This window comes from Lepidochelys olivacea (genome assembly GCF_965140295.1).
Source record: "Lepidochelys olivacea isolate rLepOli2 genome assembly, chromosome: 5".
Classification (NCBI taxonomy): domain Eukaryota; kingdom Metazoa; phylum Chordata; order Testudines; family Cheloniidae; genus Lepidochelys; species Lepidochelys olivacea.
The window spans coordinates 5,922,463-5,950,103 of NC_140415.1; the positions used below are offsets into that span (position 1 = coordinate 5,922,463).

The window sequence follows — 27,641 nt, forward strand, 5'->3', positions numbered from 1 at the left end:
ACCCCCTTTCAGGTAGTTGAAAGCAGCTATCAAATCCCCCCTCATTCTTCTCTTCTGCAGGCTAAACAATCCCAGCTCCCTCAGCCTCTCCTCATAACTCATGTGTTCCAGTCCCCTAATGTCCATGGTAGATGAAGGTGTTAATGTGACACAGTGATTCTGCCATACTAGGTTCAATGCTGCCGCCTCATGGAGATGAAAATGGTGAACAAAATCAGAACATGTATCCATCACTTTGGTGCTGTGGAAATGGATGTATAAAAGTACAGGACAGTCACATACATATTAGTATACAGCTTCATGTGAGAAAATAACAGTAATTAAAATTAGAAATGGATAAGATGAACCAGTCACATCTATGCTATTTCACGCAGCCACTGCAGGATTGTTCCCAAGCTTTCTCAACTGTTTCTCTCCTCCCTGCCCACCCAATCCAGTTTTAAAATGACTTGATCAATGTCCAATGGGGGAGACTAAACCATAGTGCAATAGATCTCTCTCAGTTTTTTCCTTGGTCTGTAATGACATTTAATTACTACATTGTTGGAAATATCTAAGACTGCTACAAAATTGAATGTGGAAACCTAACTTTTTTTTTTTTTAATTGACTGACCTCTTCTGTATGTAAATAACATGCAAGTTTCCCCTCAAAGGGGCCTTTCACCTGATGGCCTCAAAATGCTTTAAAAGTAGAAGCTGGGTCTCACAGCTCCCTGGTTCTCCTGTGAGACAGGGAAGTATCACTCTTCCCATTTTACAGATGGGGACACTGAGGAAATATGAAGCTTGGGGTGACTTGCCCAAGCCCACACAGGAGTTGATGTTTGCACTGGGCTTAGATTCCCTGCTTCCCAGCCCTGTTCTCATTCTGGCTCTAAATTTGACAATACTTCAGTATCTGCTTCCACATGGATCATACATCACTTTGCAAACAGTTATGAATGTAGCCCCCTCCCAATCCCTATTTCAAAATAAGTATCCTTATTCTTGAGTTACAGATGCGGGGGGGAGATCTTGGGGTAATGACTTGCTCAGGGTCACACAGGAAGTTGGCGGGAGAGCTGGGAACAGAACCCAGCTCTCCCGACTTCACCACAAGACCATCCAGAAACTGAAGAGAATTATTCAATTAGTCCATTTTTCTGTGCCTAGTGTCCCATTCCCATGGATACAATAGCTGGCAGGAGGGCAGTAACTCTGCGGGCGGCAGCAGGGGAGACCCCCCAGCACTGGGGAAGGCTAGTGAAGAGATCAAAGTGGCAGGGGCTTTGTGGCAGCATATGATTTTTCTTGTCAGCTAGTGTGCCATGTGCAGTTAGCAAACAGGTGCTGTTGAGAGGCTGATCATTTACCACACCTAAGGTAAAATGAGAGGCAGTGCTCCTCATTACACAAGGGTTAGCAGAAGAAATGTATCATACGTGTCTCTAGAATGACACAGCCAATCTTTGCCCAGCTAACGGCTGCACTGGCCATTTCTCGGGAGCTTGGACGCCACACCTGATGGTCACATTCCGCTCCATGTTACAAGGCCCTAGAGAGGAGCAACAGATTGTTTGTTTGATCTGGAGGAATGGGCACTGGAACCCAAAGCAGCAGAATCGAAGTGGAGCATTTCATGGCTGGATTTGTAATATCAACTGGCTGCACCAGTGTGTTAAAGATTAAAGCCAGGGCTGGCTGCGTTTCAACCACCCACAGTCTGTATTATATGTATGATTATTTCCAATATAAAAATCTATTCATGTAGCCTCACAACACCCTAGTAATGTTGGTATTATTATCATCACTATTGTAGCACCTAGAAGCTCCAGTTGGATCAGAGTCCCATTGTGGTAGGTTCTACTCAGAGATGGGCTCTGCCCCAAAGAGCTCCTCCTCCTCCTTTTACAGAGGACGATATGGGTTCAGAAAGGATAATTCACACACGGAGCCAGAAACTGAGCCCAGCTTCCCTAAGTCCCCATCCACTGGCTTTAAATCATCAGACCATCCTTCATCCCTAAGGAAGAACACAAGAGTTCATAATTCTGCATGAAAATCCCCTAAGGCTATATAATTTGTTACAGTTACTTCTTCACCACAGTGTGTGTGTGTGTATATAGACAGACACACATACACAAAGTAAAAGGAAAACTATGCACACTAACCTTTGATTTACATAGTCCCAGTTCGTAATTTAAAGACCATGAATAAAACCAAGTTGAATTCTTTAAGGTTCAAGCCTCCAGGGCACTTACAGAAAATTTAATTTAGTGGAGGATGGTGAATGAGATGAGTGATCAAATTAAAAACTTTATTTAGAATAAAATAATTCGTTAAAGCAAACAGGCATTCCAATAACTATACTCCCTTCCTGAATGTGAAGAATGGATGTAATCCTTGATGGTAGATGGTGCACATAATATAAAATTAGCATACTACCCTTTCTATAATCAATGATAATGCTCCTTAATTAACATTCAAGCCACCTTTTACCATATCCATATTTCTGCTACCAGAATTAAATACTTTCTACTTTCTCACTGGCTATTTAACATTAAGCATCATCTGAATTAACATCTGTGTAAATGCAATACCAATAACTATCAATATACAGTAGATAGTATTTCCCAAAACATTAATGTTTTAAATAAAATGTTAGGACCACAACATGACCTGGAGTTATGCCCTAACTTATCTCTCACTTGACTCTGAATTGTCTGTCTTCGCTTTACTTGTATTTTAACAGGCTTGGCGTGACTATTGTCAAGTCTGTTTTTAGGAAATAGATTTTTGGGCCTACTTACATTTCGATTTTATAACATAAGCAAGCATCATCACTATAGGCTACAACACAAATTTATTACAGCTAACTGGTTCTGCCTCACTAATGGGTGTGGTATTCAGATGTAATTGGCTCTGTCAAACTCTTGCCTTGGTCATGTCCAGACACAGACTAGTTACTCTCTTGGTGACAGGTGGCTCTGTCACTCAACCTTGTGCTGGGAAAGTGTTGCACCAGAAGCTCAGGAACAGCCATCTCTTGTTTAAATTACACCAAGAGGTGGATTTTCCTGGACAAACGGCCAAATGCATGTGGCAGCAAGTTTTTCACTTGAGGACTTGCAAGACTGGCATTTAGATTGGAATGCTCCATGTTTGCATGTGAATTTGGCATTCATATATCCATGTAAATACACTCAACTGGCTGCCCAGTAAATGGAGCCTGAATTCATACAAACACATTATATTAGTCTCTGGATCTATATGGGCAAAGTGTCACAATGCTGGGAAGCTGGTCTTGGGATGGCTTTTGGGATCTGCCATCATGCAGATCCTACTGTTAATAGAAGGGCATGTTTTCAGTTTTGCTGTGCAGCTGTATAGAGCCCAAATAGCTGATTAGACATGCACAATCAGTAGCTCCCAGAACGGCTGGGATATTTGCTAAATTCATAGAGTAGCAGTGCGGCCGCATATATCTATGAAAATTAATAGAACTTTGGGAGAGGGTGCAGATTCTGACTTCAGTTATGCCAGAATCATACTCAGATCTCCGGTGCCTTAACCATGAGATCCATCCAGTAAATTTTCCACTGTTCTTTTAAAAAAAAAAAATTACTGGTGGAGGGACGGCTTTTGCATAACAAAATATTAACCTGGCCTTGGAAACGCCCTACCTTTAGTGACACTCTGAGAATCGACGCATTTCTAATATATAGGGTGGGTCACTCATGGTAAGAACAAGAGAAGTGAAATCTGTTTCAAATTTACAGCTCTCCAGTGCTCTCCAGAGCAGAGGATCTGGGGTCATGGAACATGTTGTCTCTTGTCAGTTGCCATAAACTTATAATAAAACTTCACAAGATTAGATACAGCAAAGAAGGTTTGAAAACATAACTGATTCTTCAATAACAGGAATTAATGACAGGACACCTCATGTTTGACCGATGCTGTTCGATCAGTTAGGAAAGGTGACTGACAGTCGGCTGGCTAATGAGTGGCTGGAGGGGTGGCCAGCGGAGAGGGGCGAGTGGCTGGTGGGGCGGTCAGCCAGCACAAGTGCTCAGATTGCGGAGCAAGCAAGATGCCTTCTTCCCCAGGTGGGAGGTGAACTCACACAGATGCACCTCTGAACCCTGACTAAGGACAACCACTGTGAGTGGGGTGTGGTGAGGGAGCAGAGGAGGGCACAGAAAAGGAACTTTTGGTTGTAGAACTCAAGAACACGAGGCAGAAGACTCTGTCCCACGCACTTGGGGGTGGGTGTCCTGCTCACAGTTTTATTATTATGAATCCTGCTTGCGGCATTTTCCCTAATTGTCAGGTGACTTCTCTCCTTTCATTAAACATTTCTTTTGTACACTTGGACTCAGGGCTTTGATTAGGATGATTAAGAGTAACATGAGCTCTTGTTTGCAGAAGAGACACCTCTGTCATTAAATCAGCCAGGAGAGTGGCGTTCAGGGCCCAGTCCTGTGAGCCCTCTGTGTACAGGACTCCCATCTGTTTCAGTGGGAGCTCTGCATTCAGAGGACTGGTTTTGTAGGACCTAGAACAGTTGCTTCCCGTAGTTCCCCATCACACCACACACACAGGCACTAAAGTTATCAGTAGCACTTGACTCAAAACCTTCAACCCCCAAAACAAAAGCCTTGAGCTAAGGGAGCGTCCACGCTAGAAAAGGTGAGGTTTTTTTGTTTTGTTTTTTACCGTGTTAGCACAGGACATCTGCTGCAAGTCAAAGCCAGAGAGCAAAATGCAGAAGAAAATTAAGAAAGCGCTCACGATCAAAAACAGAACCGTCAGGGAGGCACTGGCTGAGTTATTGGGGACACTGCTCCTGGTGGTAAGGAAGAGAGACTCTTAGTGAAAGTGTGTGTGTACGCACATGGCTGATGTGTACATTTCTCTAGTGAGCTGCAGGTTCAGCAATGTGCTGTTCTCATTCTGTGTCCCCTTCAGAGCCTGTAGCGCTGGCAGGTTATTAATGGTTAACTTTAAGCTGTGGTTATCATGTCAGGCAGTTTTGTATGAGCCTTGAGAGTCTATCAAAATGCTCCAAGGGGAAAGAAACAAGACAGAAGGTGGCAGAGGCAGAGATCAGGAGAATGAGGAATGGAGCAGCCTGGGAATGAAATGACCGTTCTAATTCTCTTCTGTGAAAGAACAAACAACATATTGTAAATGACAGCAAACAGCAGCTAATCATTAGCAAACAGCAGCTAATCATTAGCAAAAAGCTGGGTATGTCAAGGTGGCACCTGTGCTGATTCTCTCTCTGCACACATAATGGAGGTCAGTATTATTATCCCCACTAGACAGATGGAGAAACTGGCAGAGAAGTGAAGTGTCTTGTCCAAGAAGACAGTGAGCCAATGGCAGGATCTGACCACTGGGTTGGGGAGCAGACCTCCTTGCCTTCTAATCCCAACTCTGATTATTACTACTTCTTAAAATCTTCTCTGTAAAATGGGAACAGGCATGTTGAGGGTTAGTTAATATTTGTAAAAACCCACTGAAGATAGAACACATTATCTGTTGATTATAATTATTATAATTAAAGCAACCTGGGAATTAGCCTCTGGTTGCATCATCCTAGCAAATGTTGATGTCCAGATCTCGCAAAATCTCCACCCTTGTTGTTGATCATACCTGGTTTTGGTGTTACTTCACACACACAGTGACTGACAGTAGAAGCAGGTACAGGCCTTTAGTGTTTTTCAGATAGATTTCTTCCTATATAATGACAAAATGTCTTTCAATGTGTGTATTTAATGGTATCCTACCATGAGATGGCCTGAGTTTCTCAGGCATGCAATTGCTAATATATGCAAAAATACTGCTATTATTCTTATCATGCTGGGATAAACTTGAAATTACATAGCCCTCCTCCTTATGGCCCGTGTTTCTCCAGGTTCTTCTATCCCCTCTTTCTCTGGGAGCACCTCCCTGCAGCTCAGGCCTCTTTTCAGGCTTAGGTTTCAGAGTGGTAGCCGTGTTAGTCTGTATCAGCAGAAAGAATGAGGAGTACTTGTGGCACCTTAGAGACTAACAAATTTATTTGAGCATAAGCTTTCGTGGGCTAAAGCCCACTTCATCAGATGCATGTTGTGGAAAATACAGTAGGAAGATATATATCTATGTACAGAGAACATGAAAAAATGGGGCTTGCCATATCAGCTCTAACGAGACCAATTGATTAAGGTGGGTTATTATCAGTAGGAGAAAAAAACTTTTGTACTGATAATTAGGATGGCCCATTTCAAGGGACACCATCATAGGACCTAATCACATCAGCCACACTATCAGAGGTTCATTCACCTGCACATCTACCAATGTGATATATGCCATCATGTGCCAGCAATGCCCCTCTGCCATGTACACTGGCCAAACTGGACAATCTCTACGCAAAAGAATAAATGGACACAAAGCAGACGTCAAGAATTATAACATTCAAAAACCAGTTGGAGAACACTTCAACCTCCCTGGATACTCAATTACAGACCTGAAAGTCGCAATAATTCAACAAAAAAACTTCAAAAACAGATTCTAACAAGAAACAGAAGAACTGGAATTAATCTGCAAACTGGACACCATTAAATTAGGCTTGAATAAAGACTGGGAGTGGATGAGTCCTTACACTAACTAAAAACTATTTCCCTGTGCTAATTTCCCCCTACTGTTACTCACACCTTCTTGTCAAATGTTTGAAATGGGCCATTGTAATTATCCCCACAAGTTTTTTTTTCTCCTGCTGATAATAGCCCACCTTAATCAATTTGGTCTTATTAGAGCTGGTATGGCAAGCCCTATTTTTTCATTTTCTCTGTGTGTGTGTGTGTGTGTCTTCCAACTGTATTTTCCACTACATGCATCTGATGAAGTGGCCTTTGCCCACCAAAGCTTATGCTCAAATAAATTTGTTAGTCTCCAAGGTGCCACAAGTACTCCTCATTTTTTCAGGCTCAGATGCTCATTATTCAATTAACTGTCTAGCAAGGCAAGTTCCCCTTAAATTAGCTTGTCACTGGTAGCCGGAGCCTGGACTCCCCTTAAAGGGGCTAGCAGTCAGGCGGCAGTGTCCTTGCAATGTGCTCTCCTTACTCAGTGTATTGTGTAAGGGGATTCACCAGCTGAATCAGGCTAGAGGAGCAGGTTCATTAGGAAGGAGAAAGCTTCTGCTTGCATGCAAATAGCTGGGTAATAATCAGGTGTGACTGGAAGGGAAACAACCCATGAAGAAATGGGATGATCTAAGAGAACTTCGGGAAGTGCTTTACTGTTTGCTGTAGTGTGGCAGTGATTCTTTTACCAGGTGCTCTGAGAACAATAGAGCCACTGAGGACCTTGATGTGATTCACTGTATGATGGCACTAACCACTCCAGTGAAGGCAAGGACATTCATGGAGATAACTCCTAATAAGTCAAGAATAAAGAAAAATCAAATTTCTTTGGTAGCTCACTCTGCTGACTAACAGAAATATAACTGCGTTGCCAACTGACTCTGGAGGATGTGTGTCCTGGTCACTTCTGTTGACTGCAGGCCTAATAAAATCTCACTAAGTTGATGGAAAGAGTCATTGATCCTGCAAAGCACTGAGCACCCTTAGCTCTGGGGGACTCGATGGGAGATGCTCAGTACCTCCTGGGAAAAGGAACTGGTGCTTTGCTATCCAAGCAGTGCAGGCCAAAGCACAGTGAGTGAATGGCTGAGGGGAGAGCCTTGTAACACACCTGGGTGCTGAGAGCCTGGAAAGTGGAAATGCTAAGTGAAGGAGGTGGGCAGGTGAGGGGAGGGGAAGAGGCACGAGTAGCAGTGGGGGCCTCAGGAAGGGGTGGGCTCAGGGGAGGAGGCTAAGTGGGGTTGGAGCGTGGGTGGGGATTTAGGGGGAGGAGTTAGAGTGGGGGCGGCCTTGGGGTGGGCCACAATCCGGGCGTGCCCAGCCTTCCCAACTGGAAGAGTCACGCACCGCCCATGTGCAATCCTCACTCTCGGCAGGAGCATTTGGGAAGAACTCAGAGAACCACAGAGAGAGGCTATCTTTGGAGGACAGAGCTAAAATTCAAAGGGAACTTGATAAATTTGAGAACTGGGCTGTACAGAACAAAATGAAATTTAACAAAGACAAATGTAAGGTGAAGGGAAGAAAAACCAAATGCACAAATATAGAATGAGGATAACTGGCTTGGCAGAAGCACTGCTGAGAAGGATCTGGGAGTTGTGATGGATCACAACTTAAACATGAGTCAGCAATGCAATGCTGTTGCGAAAAAAGCAAATATACTTGTAGGTTTCATTAAGAGATGCATACCATGCTAGTGAATTACGAGAAGTAATTCTTCTGCTCTACTCCATGCTGATTAGGCCTCAACTGGAGTATTGTGTCCAGTTCTGGGAGCCACATTTCAGGAGAGATGAGGACACATTGGTGAAAGTCCAGAGAAGAGGAACAAAAATGATTAAAACATCACCTGTGAAGGAAGATTGAAAAAAATGGGTTTGTTTAGTCTGGAAAAGAGAAGGCTGAGAGGGATATGAAAACTGTTTTCAAGTTCATAAAAGGTTGTTACAAGGAGGAGGGAGAAAATGTGTTCTTCTTAACCTCATAGGATAGGACAAGAAGCAATGGACTTAAATTGCAGCAAGAGAGGTTTAGGTTGGAAATTAGGAAAAATTTCCTAACTGTCAGGGTGGTTAAGCATTGGAATAAATTGCCTAAGAAGGTTGTGGAATCTCCATCACTGGAGATTTTTAAGAGCAGATTAGACAAACATCTGTCAGGAATGGTCTAGGTAATACTTAGTCCTGCCATGAGTGCAGGGGACTGGACTAGATGACCTCTTGAGGTCCCTTCCAATCCTATGATTCTATGGGAGGTGATAATACCACTCTATATAGTGCTAGTTAGACCTCAGCTGGAGTACTGTGTCCAATTTTGTTCACCAATGCGTAGAAAGGATGTAGAGAAACTGGAAGGGAACTAGAGGTGAGTAACAAAGATGATCAAAGGGATGGAATGCAAGCCATACGAGCAAAGGCTGAAGGAACTGGGTATGTTTAGTTTGGAAAAGAGGAGGTTAAGGGGGGACATAATAGCAGTCTTCAAATGCTTGAAAGGCTGCCATAAAAAGATGGAGAAAAGCTCTCTCTTCTCACAGAGAGCCGGACAAGAGGCAATGGGTTCAAACTACAGCATAGCTGATTTAGATTAATTCTCAGAAAAAACTTCCTAACAGTAAGAACAATAGGACTATGGAACAGACTGCCTAGGGAGATTGTGGAAGCTCCTTCACTGGAGGTATTCAAAAGGAGGCTGGATAGCCATCTGTCTTGGATGATTTAGACACATCAAATCCTGGATCTTGGCAGGGGATTAGACTAGATGACCCTTGGGGTCCCTTCTAACCCTATAGGTCTATGATTCTCTGATCTCACCCCACAGTGATTGGAAACCACAGAATAATCCCATGTTGCCCAGTTTAAAATGCTTCCTCATGTTTAAAGTGACACCATCCCTGGCAGACAGTCCCTGGAGAAACAAAGGGATGACAACAAGGAGACAAACAGATTAAGGAACAGCTCAGATGCAGATTCTTCATATAGTGTCCAGTGAGCCTTATGTGGCACTGATGTTACCCACTGCAAAAATCAGTGCTCTTCTTCTCTTGTCACCTATTACGTATAAAGTGTTGCCAGTTAAGATAAAACTGCTAATGGCTTATGACACACACACACACACACACACAAAATATTGGGGATGGTGGTTCAGGGAAATAATATCACATCTCTCCTATGGTCGGTCAGTCCCTCCTTTCCTCTCTAATCTCTGCATTCATCTGTCCTGACGAAAGAGGCTAGGATGCACACTGGCAGGAAATTAAAGCAAATCCTTGGTCTTAATATTACCAAATGCAGGGTGGGATGGTTTGGGTTTTTTTTTTTAAGATTTGAGGGAAAAGAGAGATTTCCAGGGCTGGGGGTAGGGAGGGTGTGCTGGAAATGAAAGGAAAACCTCTCCTGTATCGAAGTAATGATTAATAACAGTGAGAACATGCTAGATTACTTACTAAGTTTACAGGAGTTGGAGGGGTTGCATCCTTGATCTGTTCCCGGCAAAGGTATCAGACAGACAGACAGCCTTTTCCCCCCATTTCAGATTTGAAAGTATCTAGTCCCCTCATTGGTCATTTTGAGTCAGGTGCCAGCCAGGTTACCTGAGCTTCTTAACCCTTTACAGGTAAAAGAACTTTGCCTCCGGTCAGGAGGGATTTTATAGCACTGGGTACAGAAAGGTGGTTACCCTTCCCTTTATATTTATGACAAGGACCATGGAAGGTTTTCCACCAGATGGTGCTGTGATGATCAGTGCCGTGATGGATCTCACCATCCCTTGATCCCATCTATCCCGTGTCACCTTGGCTGGAACAGGGTCTTGGGGGGGTTGATGGAATTGGGAGGGACATCAGGTCCTTTACTGCCGGCAAAGCCTCCAAAGTCAAAGGGGTCCATAGGCATGAGATTCCACAACCACTTCTGGGAGTCAGAGACAAATCCCAGACCAGACTTGGTGCTCTAGGCAGAGTCACCAGAGCCAACAGCAGCTCTTGGGAGGATGAGTGGCCCGGCGTGGGTCTCACTACACCCAGCCACTCCCTGCTTGTCCCTCTTTGGCACCGGAAAGCGCCCTCTCTAGGTGCACTATTTCTTATGCTTTTTCCTTGGCACCGGGAAGAGCATGGTACTGGTGGAGAACTTCACGTGGAAGCTAAAGTACTCGGTGCTGATTCAGCCGGTCTGAGGGCTGCCTCCATGAGTAAGGCCTTCAGACAAATGTCTCTATCTTTTTGAGTGTGTGGTCTGAAGCCCCTGCAGATCTGGCACTTCTCTTTACCCCTCCCTTTACATTCATGACACTCTCGTTAAACACCTTTAAATCCCTCCTGGCCAGAGGAAAAACCTTTTCACCTGTAAAGGGTTAAGAAGCTGGGATAACCTCGCTGGCACCTGACCAAGATGACCAATGAGGAGACAAGATACTTTCAAAGCTGGAGGGGGGGGGGGGAACAAAGGGTTCTCTCTGACTGTATGATGCTTTTGCCAGGACCAGAGCAGGAATGCAGGTCAAAACTCCTGTAAAGAGTTAGTAAGCAATCTAGTTAGATATGCGTTAGGTTCTGTTTTTGTTTAAATGGCTGATAAAATAAGTTTTTTTTGTAACTTAAGGTTTTGCCTAGAGGGATTCTCTATGTTTTGATTCTGATTACCCTGTAAGTTATTTAATCCATCCTGATTTTACAGAGGTGATTCTTTTACTTTTTCTTTCTTCTTTCAAGAACCTCATTACTTTTTCATTGTTCTTAAGATCCAAGGGTTTGGGTCTGTGTTCACCTATGCAAATTTGTGAGGATTTTTATCAAGCCTTCCCCAGGAAAGGGGGTGTAGTGCTTGAGGGGATATTTTGGGGGGGGAGACATTTCCAAGTGGGCACTTCCCCTGTTATTTTTGTTAGACACTTTGGTGCTGGCAGCATAAGGTCCAAGGACAAAAAGTAAAACAGTTTTTACCTTGGGGAAGTTTTGACCTAAGCTGGTAAAAATAAGCTTAGGGGGTCTTTCATGCAGGTCCCCACATCTGTACCCTAGAGTTCAGAGTGGGGAAGGAACCTTGACAGTGAGTTTCCCCGAGGCACTTTAGACAGCTAGAATGTGGGTCACCAACTGGCATAGGCTTGCTGCAGGAGGTACAAGGCTGGAAGCCTGGGAACCGGGGCATGCTCAGCCCCTGAGGCGAAAATCCCTCAACGACCGGGACAACTCTTCACCCTGCTATTTACACTAACTAGGAACTATGTACTCTGACTGCCGTAACTATACAATATACTACAGTACAAAACGTACAAAACACTGGGAATGGAGCTTTGCAAGAGCGAGAAGGATCGTTCCAGGAAACCCTCATGGTCGGTAAGAAGGAACTGAGGGTGTGCGGAGCTAGTGGCATCCCTTATACTGGAGCATACACCGGTGGCTCCAGGGGATGCTAGAGCCGGTCCTACCGGATACCACTGAGGGAAAAATCTCCAGCCAACGGTGCACATGCACCTAACATGGCATGGACATGAGCAAGCACTCAGAGAAGAGCTCAGGATGTTTTTATTAGGAACAGGTATATTAATAGAGGGGTGTATGTTCTAGTCATACATAAACACACTCCTCCACCCCCCTTCCCCGGATACTCCTTGAAGAAGTAATTTCATGCTTGAACATAAATGCACCTGCCGTTCAGAGAACTCAGATGTCCATCAATCTTATTGCGGATCCAGATACCCGTTCTTAGAAGCTGCGGCTTAAGGTTGTTTAGATTAAATAGTAGGTAGATTAAATAGTAATGTACATGTCTTCAAATAAACCTTAGAAAACCATCTTACAGGGAGATAATAGCCCAGCTGGATCATTGTGGAATAGCAGTTTTAAAATCCTTGCTAGAATTATTCATCACCATTTGGAGGTAAGGAACTAATGTTGTGAACACCACTTATTTTAGTAAAATGTTAAAAAAGCAACAATAGCCAAAACCCCACAAAAAGCAATTAACCATTATGGTTTTTATGACTCAATCTCATAAGTAAGCTGGGATCAGTCAGCACAAATACACTGTTGACAAAGGACAATGGAATTTTTCCTGCAATAAAAGAAAATAGATACAAATTGATAGAATCTGCCCTTGGAAAGCAAATGTTTTTTGGAATCCAACTGCAAACATTCCAGCATCATGAGTAAGTCCCTCAAATCATGAGATTTTTAAAGATAATACGTTTGAGATTCTTTGTATGGGTCTTCTGGTTTATGAACCATTCAGGGCACATTTTCAAGGTTTTCTCTACACGGTGAGGTGATCCCTTCAGAGCAGGATGCTCATGGATGATGCAGTATGGGGAAGCATTACGTAGCAGAGCACAGCAAGCTGCAGGACTGTCAATCTGGTATGTTTGCTGCACACCAAATGCTTTTTAGAAACAAAAAAAAATTGGATTTATGTGAAAGGAAATTAAAAACCACAATCAAATATTTAGCACCCAGAGCCCCATAAAACAGGGACAAGTATTCCCATATCTTGTATTTATCTAACCTAAAGCAAATGCAGCCACTCCTTGGCTACTGTCATAAATATAAAGGGAAGGGTAAACCCATTTAAAATCCCTCCTGGCCAGAGGAAAAATCCTCTTACCTGTAAAGGGTTAAGAAGCTAAAGGTAACCTCGCTGGCACCTGACCAAAATGACCAATGAGGAGACAAGATACTTTCAAAAGCTGGGAGGAGGGAGAAAAACAAAGGGTCTGTGTCTGTCTGTGTGATGCTTTTGCCGGGGACAGAACAGGAATGGAGTCTTAGAACTTTTAGTAAGTAATCTAGCTAGGTATGTGTTAGATTATGATTTCTTTAAATGGCTGAGAAAAGAGCTGTGGTGAATAGAATGACTATTCCTGTCTGTGTGTCTTTTTTGTAACTTAAGGTTTTGCCTAGAGGGATTCTCTATGTTTTGAATCTAATTACCCTGTAAGGTATTCACCATCCTGATTTTACAGAGATGATTCTTTTTTTACTTCTATTAAAAGTCATCTTGTAAGAAAACTGAATGCTTTTTCATTGTTCTAAGATCCAAGGGTTTGGGTCTGTGGTCACCTATGCAAATTGGTGAGGATTTTTACCAAACCTTCCCCAGGAAGTGGGGTGCAAGGGTTGGGAGGATTTTGGGGGGAAAGACGTGTCCAAACTACATTTTTCTCAGGAACCCAGATAAAGTTTGGTGGTGGCAGTGGAAGTCCAAGGGTAAAATAGTTTGTACCTTGGGGAAGTTTTAACCTAAGCTGGTAAAAGTAAGCTTAGGAGGTTTTCATGCAGGTCCCCACATCTGTACCCTAGAGTTCAGAGTGGGGAAGGAACCTTGACAGCTACACTCATTTTGTGCAGTCTCCCCATTTCCACACTGGTCCATGCCATCCATGTGTAACGTCACCGGGGATGGTGATCACATTCTCTGCCAGGCCTGTGGCCTTGTGCTCAGCCCATTACCTACCTCTGGTTTTGCCTCCCAAGTTCAGAACGTCTTCTCTCAGAGGAACCCAGGCCATGGCTGTCTCACTAACAGGTTCCCAGATTCTAGTATTGCCGATGGTCAGCACCAGTGTTGGCTCTGGGCACCGGTGAGAGAGGCAGAGCGTATTGTTCCTTGCCTCCCGTCTGGACTAACGCCACCATTCCACACAGCCATGCCGGTTTCACAGGGTATGCTGTAAAAGCCCTGTGCTCACACTGCACCTCCCCAGAAGGAGTACTTGTATAACCCCTCTCCATCAGTCCATAGCCATGCCATCAATGATGCACTTTCTCCAACCTGCATGTGGCCTGCATCCATTGCTGCACATTGCCCGCTGCTGTTGTGGCCCATGTATGCTGTATTAATCATCCAAACGCATGACCACATAACCAGAAACCAAAGTCCAGCCTCATTTCCGACTGTGGTTAGTTATTATTATATGGTCATGTGTTTGGATGATTAATTTAGGGTTGTAGTGTGTATGTGGCTTTTGTAAGTTACATCATATGTAGCTCTGTCCTAGCTTAGTTGGGGGCACATCCCTGTGCCGAGACTGGCCTCTTGCCTGACGTCTCTCTGCGCTGGGGCCTCTGGCCGTGGTCCCCCCTCACTCTCCCCAGCCACTCGCCGCGCTCAGCTCTGGGGTCATTTGTGGCACGGCCAGAGTCTGCAAGCCCGGCTCTGGGCCCAGGGCTCCCTCTACAGCTCAGCCCGGGCTCGCCGTCGCACGGCTCCCGCTGTCCCACTCTGGCCCGCCAAGCTCAGGGCGGCTGCTCTGCCTCCAGCCCATGGCCCAGCTCAGGCCGCGGCGCTCTCCTTAGCCGGGCCCACTCTGGCTGAGGCAGCTCCAGCTCACATGGAGGACAGGACTCCAGGCTCCTGACTAACTTCATTAGCCTGCCTGCCCGGTCAATCAGGCTGACTTGGAACACTGGCCATTCCGCATTGGTCCTGGGGACTGTCACTCTCAGGATCTTGATTTCTCATTGGCCTTTCCCCTTTCTCTATAGGGAGAGGGCCAACCAAAAAAAAACCAAAAACCATTACGTTTCAGGAAGGGGCCAACAGCCCCCTTATACTAGTCTGCAATAGCTGTTCCAGGCTATTTCCATGTGTAGACAAGCTGTAAGGCATAGAGAGATTGAATGACTTGCCTGGAGTCAGTCAGTGGCAGAGTTGAGAACAGACCCCAGGGGTGAAATTCTGGCCGTACTGAAGTAGATGCGAGTTTTGCCGTTGACCTCAATGAGGGCAGTGTGTCACCCTAGAAATTTAGCGCTCATGATTAGACATGTTGGCTGCTGAGATAACCCATCATGTGAAATCCTACATACAGGGGTAACTGGGTGAAATTCTCTAGCCTATGTTGTACAGGAGGTCAGACTCGATTATAATGGCCTTTTCTGGCCTTAAGATCTATATCATTCCTGTGAACCAAGCTTTATGGGATGCTTGAAATAACTTATTTGTATGCAAAATGCTACAGGGTAAGACAGAGGTGATGCTGGTGGGCAGAGGAAAGCATTTTGAGGCGTTTGCAGTCATGGTGCAGTCTCCTTTGGCTGAGGGTAAATGGCTACAGTTGATCAATGCAGACCATAGTTTAGGAGTTTATTACTCTTGGATTTCTCGCTGATGCTAAACTCTCCAGATAGTTTCTACAAGTAAAGCCTTCTATCATCCCCAGTTGGGTAGCACACTCCATCCCATCCTGATGGGATGACCTGGCCTCAATTATTCAGACTTTTGTCACTTCTCAGCTGGGCTACAGCAATGTAGTACACCTGGGCACAGAGCTGTTATTTAGGAAACTCCAACTAGAACAGAGAATGCTGCAGCACATCTCCTCAGCAACTGTGCCTACTGGGAGCACATCACACCTGTTCTCCGCTATCTAACCTGCCTTCCACAGAATACTGAATCAAGGTCAAACTCTCAGTCCTTATCTTCAAGGAGTTCCATGGCCTGGGCCTAGGGTTTGTAAAAGAGCCTAAAGTACTGGCCTGAAGAGTGTGTTTGATGACTGCTCTCCTCTGGCACAACAGAGCTCTCTGCAATAAGGGTAAAAGTTCACCTGTGCAGAAGATGGAATTGTTTCAGGGGCCAGTCAGAGATGGTTAATGAACTTTTCCAGGAAGTTCATCATATACCTCACTGCCTTCTGCTCCAAGGGCAAGGTTCATTTCTTTGACCTGCCTTCTCTAACAAACACACAGCAACATGGATATTTAAAAATGATACAAAACAAAACCCACCTACTAAAGCAAAAAAAAACAAACAAAAAAAAAACGAGGAGTACTTGTGGCATGCAGTGGAAAATACAGTAGGAAGATATATTGTGATGGGGCAAGGCCAGATAAATATATTAGCTCCAGACTAAACAAATCCCTGGTACCAGGATAAGTGAAATGGCAGCTGCTCCAGGTCAATTAAGACACCTGGGGCCAATTAAGAACTTTCCAGAAGGCAGGGAGAAGGCTAGGTTGATTGGGACACCTGAAGCCAATCAGGGGCTGGCTGAAACTAGTTAAAAGCCTCCCAGTCAGTCAGACGGGTGTGCAGGTCAGGAGCTGTGGGAGGAAGTTGCGCCGTTGGAGAGGCTGAGTAGTACACACCATATCAGGCACAAGGAAGGAGGCCCTGAGGTAAGGGTGAAGTAGAGCTTGAGGAAGTGAGGGCTGCTGTGGGGGAAGTAGCCCAGGGAATTGTACATGTTATGTTTCTAAAAGGTCAGCTACCATAGCTGATACTATTAGGGTCCCTGGGCTGGAGCCTGGAATAGAGGGTGGGCCTGGGCTCCTCCCTCACCTTTGCCCCCTGATTAATCACTGAGACTGGGAGACAACAGAGACTGTGCAAGGAAGGATAACGTCTCCTCACCTCCCTCACTGGCTTATGATGAAAATGGCTCAGTAGACTGTGACCCTTGTCCCTAGAGAGAGAAGGGTTACGTGGAGGGTCACAGTGAGCCTCTCAGGCTAGCGAAATCCGCTAGGAAACGCAGGACGCACAGACGCAAGGACAGAGCTTTGTCACAATATACATACAGAGAAGTTGAAAGTTTCCATACAAACTGTAAGAGGCTAATGAGTTAAGATGAGCTATTATCAGCAGGAGAAAAAAACTTTTGTAGTGATAATCAAGATGGCCCATTTAGACAGTTGACAAGAAGGTGTGAGGATACTTAACTTAGGGAAATAGATTCAATATGTGTAATGACCCAGCCACTCCCACTCTCTATTCAAACCCAAGTTAATGGTATCTCGTTTGTGTATTCATTCAAACTCAGCAGTTTCTCATTGGAGTCTGTTTTTGAAGCTTCTCTGTTGCAAAATTGCCACCCTTAAATCTTTTACTGAGTGGCCAGAGAGGTTGAAGTGTTCTCCTACCGGTTTTCGAATGTTATGATTTCTGATGTCAGATTTGTGTCCATTTATTCTTTTGCGTAGAGATTGTCCGGTTTGGCCAATGTACATGGCGGAGGGCATTGCTGGCACATGATGGCATATATCACATTGGTAGATGCGCAGGTGAATGAGGCTCTTATGGTGTGGCTGATGTGATTAGGTCCTATGATGGTGTCCCTTGAATAGATATGTGGACAGAGTTGGCAACAGGCTTTGTTGCAAGGATAGGTTCCTGGGTTAGTGTTTTTGTTGTGTGTTGTGTGGTTGCTGGTGAGTGTTTGCTTCAGGTTGGGGGGCTGTCTGTAAGCGAGGACTGGCCTGTCTCCCAAGATCTGTGAGAGTGAGGGATCGTCCTTCAGGATAGGTTGTAGATCCTTGATGATGCTCTGGAGAGGTTTAAGTTGGGGGCTGAAGGTGATGGCTAGTGACGTTCTGTTACTTTCTTTGTTGGGCCTGTCCTGTAGTAGGTGACTTCTGGGAACTCTTCTGGCTCTGTCAGTCTGTTTCTTCACTTCAGCAGGTGGGTATTGCAGTTTTAAGAAAGCTTGGTAGAGATCTTGTAGGTATTTGTCTCTGTCTGAGGGGTGGGAGCAAATGCGGTTGTAGCTTAGAGCTTGGCTGTAGACAATGGATCGTGTGGTGTGGTCTAAAGCAAGACATTCCACTGCATGTGCTTCTCTCCTTGGCGAGAGGATGAGAGAACAAACAACACATGACAGATGTTTGTCACGTTGCTTAATGCGTAACTGGAAGGGGTCAGATAATACAGTGATTACTGCGGTATATGAACCAATACAGATAGTTAGCATCAATATTTTACTCTAACTAAATATTGGGCCAAATTCAGGGCAGTTGCTCCTGTTAAGGCCAGAGCTGAATTTCACTCTGTATTCCAAACAAGTGTAAACACTTTAGGAGGCACCCTGTAAATCAGTTCCAAGCACCACAATAGGCCCAGAGGTGGGTCTGGGTCTCAAAGTCTGGATCTGAATTTGCATCGGAATCTTAGCTTTCCCAGAGCTTGGTTCAGTCATGACGTTCAGATCAGGATCTGGGATGGTTCAGATCCACTGTTCAGATTCAGGTCCTGAATCAAACCAATGGATGCCGCTGCATACAGGCACAGTAGTTTTTCTCTTTAATGTCTTCCTATCTCGTTTCCCTTTCAAGCTGTCAGTGAAGGCATCTCCTCAAGCAAGGCCTGGTCGACAGTTAAGACAAGCAATGATCCTTTTATCGCAAGAGGGCAATACCCTGTAAGGCCTGTGGCGTCCATGGCTTTTGCCTTATCTGCTGATTTAAAGCAGGTACAAGCACAGGGATGCAAAGCATGGCAGGAATTTTTGCACCAGCAAATCCAGTGGCTGGGCGAGCAGTGCTGTAAGAGCCCAACCGTGCTTATCAAGGGGGTGCTCTAAGACACTATCTTTGGTTTGGTTGCGTATTGCTGGGGTGTGTTCATGTGTTAGGATGTCAGGCGCACGAAGCTGAGTCAGAGGGAGATGGAATCAAAGGGCCTGGTGCTGATTAGGCCAGGATGAAGAGATGGATTGTGTATGTATGCAAGAGAAGGAAAAAGGGAGTGTGAGACTGCCGGTGAGGAGGAGAGACTAGCGAAGGGAATGCATGTTTACCCACCACATGGTTTGAGGAAGGATTTTTAATTCATACGTTAGTGAAGGTGTAAAGCTATGTGATTTAGGCTCACTCACTTGCTCTTTTCACCGGGCTGGCTTAGGGGCTGGGGTACAGGAGGGGATGAGGGCTCTGGGTTGGGGCCAGAAATGAGGATGTCGAGGACTGTCTCTCTCCGGTCAGACGGCATGGTTCGTTGTCTGACCGGAGAGAGACAGACAACACCAGCGAGGTCCGAACACAAAGCTCTTTATTGGAGAGTGCACACAACAATAGAGAGCAGCCCGTCTCCAAAGAGAACCAGCAGCCTCTAAGTAAAACTCATAGGTTTTTATAGACAGTTTTGTCGCGTCACAGATTTATTCATAAAGCAGCCCACCCCTCCCCTATGTTAGTTAAAATCCTCTTTCTCTATTATGCATGCACTTCTACCCCCTTACTGTAGATAACTTTTAGCAAATCGCAATGCTTCACTAACTTTCTTATCGGTATGGGTGTCAACCAGAAGACGAGGAGTTAAGAACAGACATAACACAAAAACAAGGAGTGGAAAACAGTGCCTCCTATCTCAACAAACTGTTCCCAGAACATTTGGTACAAAAATGCAGGAATGCAGGCCTCCCCTTTTTTCTTACTCCCTAGCAACTTAAACAAATATTCCTTCATTCTATTTATCTCATTCAGGGACTTTCCCAGCAACCTTTATTGGCCTGACTTTGGTTCAGTTGGCATAACTGCTTCATATTTGATTTTTCTCACCTAACAAGGAGTTCACAGTGCAGGAGGGGGCTTCAGGCTGAGGCAGTGGGTTGGGATGTGAGAGGGGGTGATGGCTCCAGCTGGGGGTGTGGGCTCTGGAGTGGGGCCAGGGATGAGGGATTTGGAGTGTAGGGGGGGCTCTGGGCTGAGGGGTTCGGCATGTGGGAGGTGGCTCTAGGCTGGGGCAGGGGTTTGGAGGGTGGGAGGGGGATCAGGGCTGGGTCAGGGGGTTGGGGAGTGGGAAGGGTGAGGGCTGTGTCTAGGAGTGCAGACTCTGGGGTGGGGATGAGGAGTTTGGGGTTCAAGAGGGTGCTTCGGGTTCTGATCGAGGGGTTCGGAGGGTGGGAGGGGATCAGGGCTGGGACAGAGGGTTGGGACATAGGAGGGGGTCAGGGGTGCAGGCTCTGGGTGGCGCTTACCTCAGGCAGCTCCCAGAAGCAGCAGCATATCCACCCTCCGGCTTCTAAGCAGAGTCGTGGCTGCCCCATCCGCACGTGCCAACCCCATAGCTCCTATTGGCTGCGGTTCCTGCCAATGGGAGCTGTGGGGTTGGCGCTTGGGACAGGGGCAGTGTGCGGAGCCCTCTGGCTGCCCCTACGAGTAGGAGCTGGAGGAGAGACATGCTGGCTGCTTCCCAAGAGCTGCGTGGCGTGGAGGCTAGCAGGGAGCCTGCCAGCCCCGCTGCGCGATGCTGTCAATCAGACAGTCAATGGCTCAGTGAGCGATGCTGACTGGAACTGTCAGGATCCCTTTTCGACCGGGTTTTCCAGTCGAAAACCGGACACCTGGTCACCCCAAGGATTAACAATATCACTAACTTGCAGCAAAATGCTTCAGTTAGGGAAAACAGCCTGCTTTCTGCTACTGGGGCTCAGCTTCTCCCAACCTGCACATGGCCTTTTGCAAAGCAGCTGTCCTGACTAGTTGCCCTCATGGAGTCTGAGTCCAACACAAAGGAACCTACTGAGCAGACCCAAAATTGCCACACCCAATTCCAGAAACTTCTTATGGGGAGAGCTAGTCATGCATCTGCTTAGCAACAGTGACGCAGACACAACTCATTCCTACCCCCCCTCCCCCGGCCCCAATAAATCTCTTAAAGAGATATCTCCCTCCTAGGCACATGGGTTACATTTGAACTGGCATTGGAACTGCGATTGTAGCTTGTGTAGGTGTACCCAGTGCTTCAGGTGGTGATGGGTGTCTATCATCATCTGCAAGCAGCATCTTTGGTAACACAGTGCTTGAAGCGAGCCCCTCAGCGATTAGCTTGATACAAAAACCATGCTTTTGCTGGGTCCGTGATCCCTGGCAACTGTCTCCCTACCCCCTCTAACACACTTTAAGCACTGGACATTACCTCACTAGCTTTACTCTAGTATGGCTAAAAACAGCAGTGAAGCCATAGTGTCACACGCCCCAGCACAGGCTAGAATCATAGAATATCAGGGTGGGAAGGGACCTCAGGAGGTCATCTAGTCCAACCCCCTGCTTGAAGCAGGACCAATCCCCAATTAAATCATCCCAGCCAGGGCTTTGTCAAGCCTGACCTTAAAAACTTCTAAGGAAGGAGATTCTACCACCTCCCTAGGTAACGCATTCCAGTGTTTCACCACCCTCCTAGTGAAAAAGTTTTTCCTAATATACAACCTAAATCTCCCCCACTGCAACTTGAGACCATTACTCCTCGTTCTGTCATCTGCTACCACTGAGAACAGTCTAGATCCATCCTCTTCGGAACCCCCTTTCAGGTAGTTGAAAGCAGCTATCAAATCCCCCCTCATTCTTCTCTTCTGCAGACTAAACATCCCCAGTTTCCTCAGCCTCTCCCCATAACTCATGTGTTCCAGTCCCCTAATCATTTTTGTTGCCCTCCGCTGGACATTTTCCAATTTTTCCACATCCTTCTTGTAGTGTGGGGCCCAAAACTGGACACAGTACTCCAGATGAGGCCTCACCAGTGTCGAATAGAGGGGAACGATCACGTCCCTCGATCTGCTGGCAGTGCCCCTACTTATACATCCCAAAATGCCTTCTTGGTAACAAGGGCACACTATTGACTCATATCCAGCTTCTCGTCCACTGTAACCCCTAGGTCCTTTTCTGCAGAACTGCTGCCTAGCCATTCGGTCCCTAGTCTGTAGCGGTGCATGGGATTCTTCCATCCTAAGTGCAGGACTCTGCACTTGTCCTTGTTGAACCTCATGAGATTTCTTTTGGCCCAATCCTCTAATTTGTCTAGGTCCCTCTGTATCCTATCCCTACCCTCCAGCGTATCTACCTCTCCTCCCAGTTTAGTGTCATCTGCAAACTTGCTGAGGGTGCAATCCATACCATCCACACCATCCTCCAGATCATTTATGAAGTGACCGACCCTTGGGGCACTCCACTTCATACTGGCTGCCAACTAGACATGGAGCCATTGATCACTACCCGTGGAGCCCGACAATCTAGCCAGCTTTCTATCCACCTTTTAGTCCATTCATCCAGCCCATACTTCTTTCACTTGCTGGCAAGAATACTGTGGGAGACAAAGTCAAGGAACAACACGTCCACTGCTTTCCCTTCATCCACAGAGCCAGTTATCTCGTCATAGAAGGCAATTAGATTAGTCAGGCATGACTTGCCCTTGATGAATCCATGCTGACTGTTCCTGATCACTTTCCTCTCCTCTAAGTGCTTCAGAATTGATTCCTTGAGGACCTGCTCCATGATTTTTCCAGGGACTGAGGTGAGGCTGACTGGCCTGTAGTTCCCAGGATCCTCCTTCTTCCCTTTTTTAAAGATGGGCACTACATTAGCCTTTTTCCAGTTGTCCGGGACTTCCCCCGATCGCCATGAGTTTTCAAAGATAATGGCCAATGGCTCTCCAATCACATCCGCCAACTTCTTCAGCACTCTCGGATGCAACGCATTCGGCCCCATGGACTTGGGCATGCCCAGCTTTTCTAAATAGTCCCGAACCACTTCTTTCTCCACAGAGGGCTGGTCACCTCCTCCCCATGCTGTGCTGCTCAGTGCACTAGTCTGGGAGCTGGCCTTGTTCGTGAAGACAGAGGCAAAAAAAGCATTGAGTACATTAGCTTTTTCCACATCCTCTGTCACTAGGTTGCCTCCCTCATTCAGTGCGGGGGCCCACACTTTCCTTGACTTTCTTCTTGTTGCTAACATACCTGAAGAAACCCTTCTAGTTACTCTTAACATCTCTTGCTAGCTGCAACTCTAGGTGTGATTTGGCCTTCCTGATATCACTCCTGCATGCCCGAGCAATATTTTTATACTCCTCCCTGGTTATTTGTCCAGTCTTCCACTTCTTGTAAGCTTCTTTTTTGTATTTAAGATCAGCAAGGATTTCACTGTTAAGCCAAGCTGGTCGCCTGCATATTTACTATTCTTTCTACACATTGGGATTTTTTGTCCCTGTAACCTCAATAAGGATTCTTTAAAATACAGCCAGCTCTCCTGGACTCCTTTCCCCCTCATGTTATTCTCCCAGGGGATCTTGCCCATCAGTTCCCTGAGGGAGTCAAAGTCTGCTTTTCTGAAGTCCAGGATCCGTATTCTGCTGCTTTCCTTTCTTCCTTGTGTCAGGATCCTGAACTCTACCATCTCATGGTCACTGCTTCCCAGGTTCCCATCCATTTTAGCTTCCCCTACTAATTCTTCCTGGTTTGTGAGCAGCAGGTCAAGAAGAGCTCTGCCCCTACTTGGTTCCTCCAGCACTTGCACCAGGAAATTGTCCCCTACACTTTCCAAAAACTTCCTGAATTGTCTGTGCACTGCTGTATTGTTCTCCCAGCAGATATCAGGGTGATTGAAGTCTCCCATGAGAACCAGGGTATGCAATCTAGTAACTTCTGCGAGTTGCCGGAAGAAAGCCTGGTCCACCTCATTCCCCTGGTCCGGTGATCTATAGTAGACTCCCACCACGACATCACCCTTGTTGCTCACACTTCTAAACTTAATCCAGAGATTCTCAGGTTTTTCTGCAGTTTCATACTTGAGCTCTGAGCAGTCATACTGCTCCCTTACATACAGTGCAACTCCCTCACCTTTTCTGCCCTGTCTGTCCTTCCTGAACAGCTTATATCCATCCATGACAGTACTCCAGTCATGTGAGTTATCCCACCAAGTCTCTGTTATTCCAATCGCATCAGAATTCCTTGACTGTGCCAAGAATTCCAGTTCTCCCTGCTTGTTTCCCAGGCTTCATGCATTTGTGTATAGGCACTTGACATAACTCACTGATCGTCTCTCTTTCTCAATATGAGGCAGGAGCCCTCCCCTCTCGCACGCTCCTGCTCGTGCTTCCTCCCAGTATCTCACTTCCTCACTTACCTCAGGGCTTTGGTCTCCTTCCCCCAGTGAACCTAGTTTAAAGCCCTCCTCACTAGGTTAGCCAGCCTGCTTGCGAAGATGCTCTTCCCTCTTTTCGTTAGGTGGAGCCCGTCTCTCCCTAGCAGTCCTCCTTCTTGGAACACTATCCCATGGTCAAAGAATCCAAAGCCTTCTCTCCGACACCACCTGCGTAGCCATTCGTTGACTTCCACGATTCGACGGTCTCTACCCGGGCCTTTTCCTTCCACGGGGGGATGGACGAGAACACCATTTGCGCCTCAAACTCCTTTATCCTTCTTCCCAGAGCCACGTAGTCTGCAGTGATCTGCTCAAGGTCATTCTTGGCAGTATCATTGGTGCCCACGTGGAGAAGCAGGAAGGGGTAGCGATCCGAGGGCTTGATGAGTCTCGGCAGTCTCTCTGTCACATCGCGAATCTTAGCTCCTGGCAAGCAGCAGATTTCTCGGTTTTCCTGGTCAGGGCGGCAGATAGATGACTCAGTCCCCCTGAGGAGAGAGTCCCCGACCACCGCCACCCGCCTCCTTCTCTTGGGAGTGGTGGTCGTGGAACCCCCAACCCTAGGATAGTGCATCTCATGGCTTCCAATCGGCAAAGTCTCCTGCTCCCTTCCCTCAGACATATCATCTGGTCCACTCTCCGCATTAGTACCTGTGGAGAGAACATGAAAACGGTTACTTACCTGTATCTGCGTTGCTGGTACATGGACGTTCCCCTTTTTTGTTCTGGAGGTCACATGATGCCAAATTTCTTCACCATCCTCCTGTCCCCAGTGTGCAGCCTGCTCTGAATCTTCAGAACCTTGTGCCCGTAGAAGCATATCCTGACGTCTGTCCAGGAAATCTTCAGTTTCTCTTATGCAACGCAGGGTCGATACCTGTTGCTCCAGACCTTGAACCTTCTTTTCCAATATGGAGACCAGCTTGCACTTTGTACAGACAAAGTCGCTTCTGTACTGTGGAAGAAAGACAAACATAGCACATCCAGTGCAGGTCACAACAGCTGAATACCCCCCATCCATATTACCTTCCTTCTATGAGCTTCCTCAGGAGTTGTAGTAATTACTCAGAGAATCCGGCAAGACGTAAGCCTTAGCGGGCTCTCCCCAGGCGAACTCCCAGGCAAACTCCTTCTGTTAGCTGCTGTGCTGTTTGCCCAGGAAGGTGAGTTCATACCCAGTTTTCCAGGCAGTCATGTACAGCTCGCACTGAAACCCACACGGCTGTATCTTGAGCGTTTTCTTTAGCCATGCTAGCTGGATTAAAGCTAGTGCAGGTATGGCCTACCAGCTGCAGTGACACCTCTGAGGGGAGTGGAGACATAGCTTTTGTCAGCACAAAGGCAGCATTGGATCATTATCCATGGTGTGGGACTGGGCTTGCAATTCTTGGAGCTCTGAACATTTCTCCTTCCCCTGCATTTTCCCACCCTGCTCAAAAGGGTCCTCTGTAGCAAGAACCATCTTCTGAGGAGATCCTCACATGGCTCCTTCCAGGGTGCATTAACAAGGAGAGCAGCTGCAAGGTGCCCTGTTTCTTTTAAGATTTGACTGAGCTGCTGTCAGCTCTCTGCCGACCCAGAGAGGAAGGGACTGTTAGGGGGCTTATTCCTTCACCCACTTCCTTCCCTGGTCCTTCTTGCATGAACAGAGAGCAACAATACCCGAAGTCCAAAGGTGCAAACAATTCGATGTTTATTGGGGTGAACTTCCAGCAAGCATGATTCCAGTTTCCCTCCTTAGTATCCTCCTTCCCAGCTCTGACACCACAGAGCCTTAAACCTGTGACCCTGTTCCCATTTCCCCTCCTCACACCCACCCACCCACACCCCCCCACTTCCTGATTGACTGCAGACTATATAGTAAAACTTGAGTTCTGCTTAGCTATACCTTAAGCAATCATTTTCCTGAAATTTAACTAACCAATCCTAACATATTGTAACATGATTATGTAACCAATTATATCCCACCACCTTAATTAGTTTACACCCAGCAAAATTAATTATATAGCAGACAGAAACAATCACAGAACCAGACAGAGATTATACAGACAAACAATAGCAAAGTGGGAACTATAATGACAAAACAATACAGAAGTGAGGATTTCACATCCCAGCTATTGATAAGTGAGTTCTTGCCAGACAGGATGCTATCAAACTAAGTTTCCTCTTACATTTTCTAGGCACTTCCCTTTCTCTGGAGGCAATAGGCATGATCAGGACAGGATTGTATTCCTAACAGCCCAATAGCAGGGCTGCTACTCTGAAACCTTCTTTCAGTTTGACCAGTCTGGAATGTGAGGGCTTCCCAGCTAATGGCTGCCTCTGCTGCTTAGCCAGAGGCCTTAGCTTAAGACCAGGGCCTGAGCCTGTCACAGTGAGAGAAGGCCCTTACACCGGCAGACAGTGATTTTGATTCTTTTTTTTTTATACCCCTAACTAGCCAAGTGATAAGAATACACCTAAATTCTTAAAGTACAGGCCTTTGCAGATAGGCCTGAATATCTATATCCAAACAGGGACCATGCCCCAAATCGGAACTTGAATACTGCAGGTATTGTGCTACTTACACAACCAGACCGGGTTCCACCCCAGCTACTGGGGGCTTCATATGGAAAACAGCTTAAACTGTTTTCTATTAAGGGAGTCCACATTAAAGGAGTTGGGAAACTTAGGGTGCAACTAACCCTGTAATTCCTGAATTTAATTTGGCACATCTTTGGGCTAGTGTCAATGCTAATGTCCTGCTGAGGGACTAGCATGCTGGGTATTTATAGGGGAAACAGGCCTGGGCCAAAATAAACAAAACTTCATAGAAGATCAGATCAGACCCTACTTTGCACCTCAGGCCAGTATCTGATTTAAAAACTCCACTGCTTCCTGTTCCATCTGGTACAATGGAGGTCCCCCCTGCTTTGAGTATGTCCATGGGACACAGGGCTTGAATTGCAGATGGGGAAGGGCAGGGGAGGAAAGAGACTGGTCGCTTGTTGATCTATTCTGTTTGCCTTGCCATTAGTTAAAATAGTTTGGGTTAAAAAGATGACTGAGAAGCTTTGGAAGGACATCTGTGACAGCATGGTAATCTTCCATGGAGAGACCAGTGTAAAACACAAAGTAACCTGGAAAGGGGGGGATCATTTGGCTTTTAGTTTGCTCCATGTCTGTCTTTTTCTGCCCCAAATCATGGAGTTAGTCAACCTGTGGAACTCGTTGCCAGGGGATGTTGTGAAGGCCAAAAGTATAACCAGGTTCAAAAAGGATTTAGATAGCCATTGATGGATTTATCCTCCGTGAACCTATTAGCCAAGATGGTCAGGGATACAACCCTATGCTCTGGGTGTCCCTGACTGCTAAAAGCTGGGACTGGATGACAGGGGATGGATCACTCAATAATTGCCCTGTTC

At 46.1% G+C, this 27,641-nt stretch overlaps 1 long non-coding RNA gene across 2 annotated transcripts in view; it reads left to right on the top strand.

Annotated features, from left to right (window-relative positions):
* Window positions 1-3,974: 3,974 nt before the first annotated feature.
* Window positions 3,975-27,641, top strand: part of LOC311520457 — a 33,650-nt gene continuing 9,983 nt past the window's right edge. For both annotated transcript variants that reach the window (XR_014711600.1, XR_014711601.1), the window contains exon 1: window positions 3,975-4,140. This is a non-coding gene — a long non-coding RNA (uncharacterized lncRNA). The remainder of the gene's footprint in view (window positions 4,141-27,641) is intronic.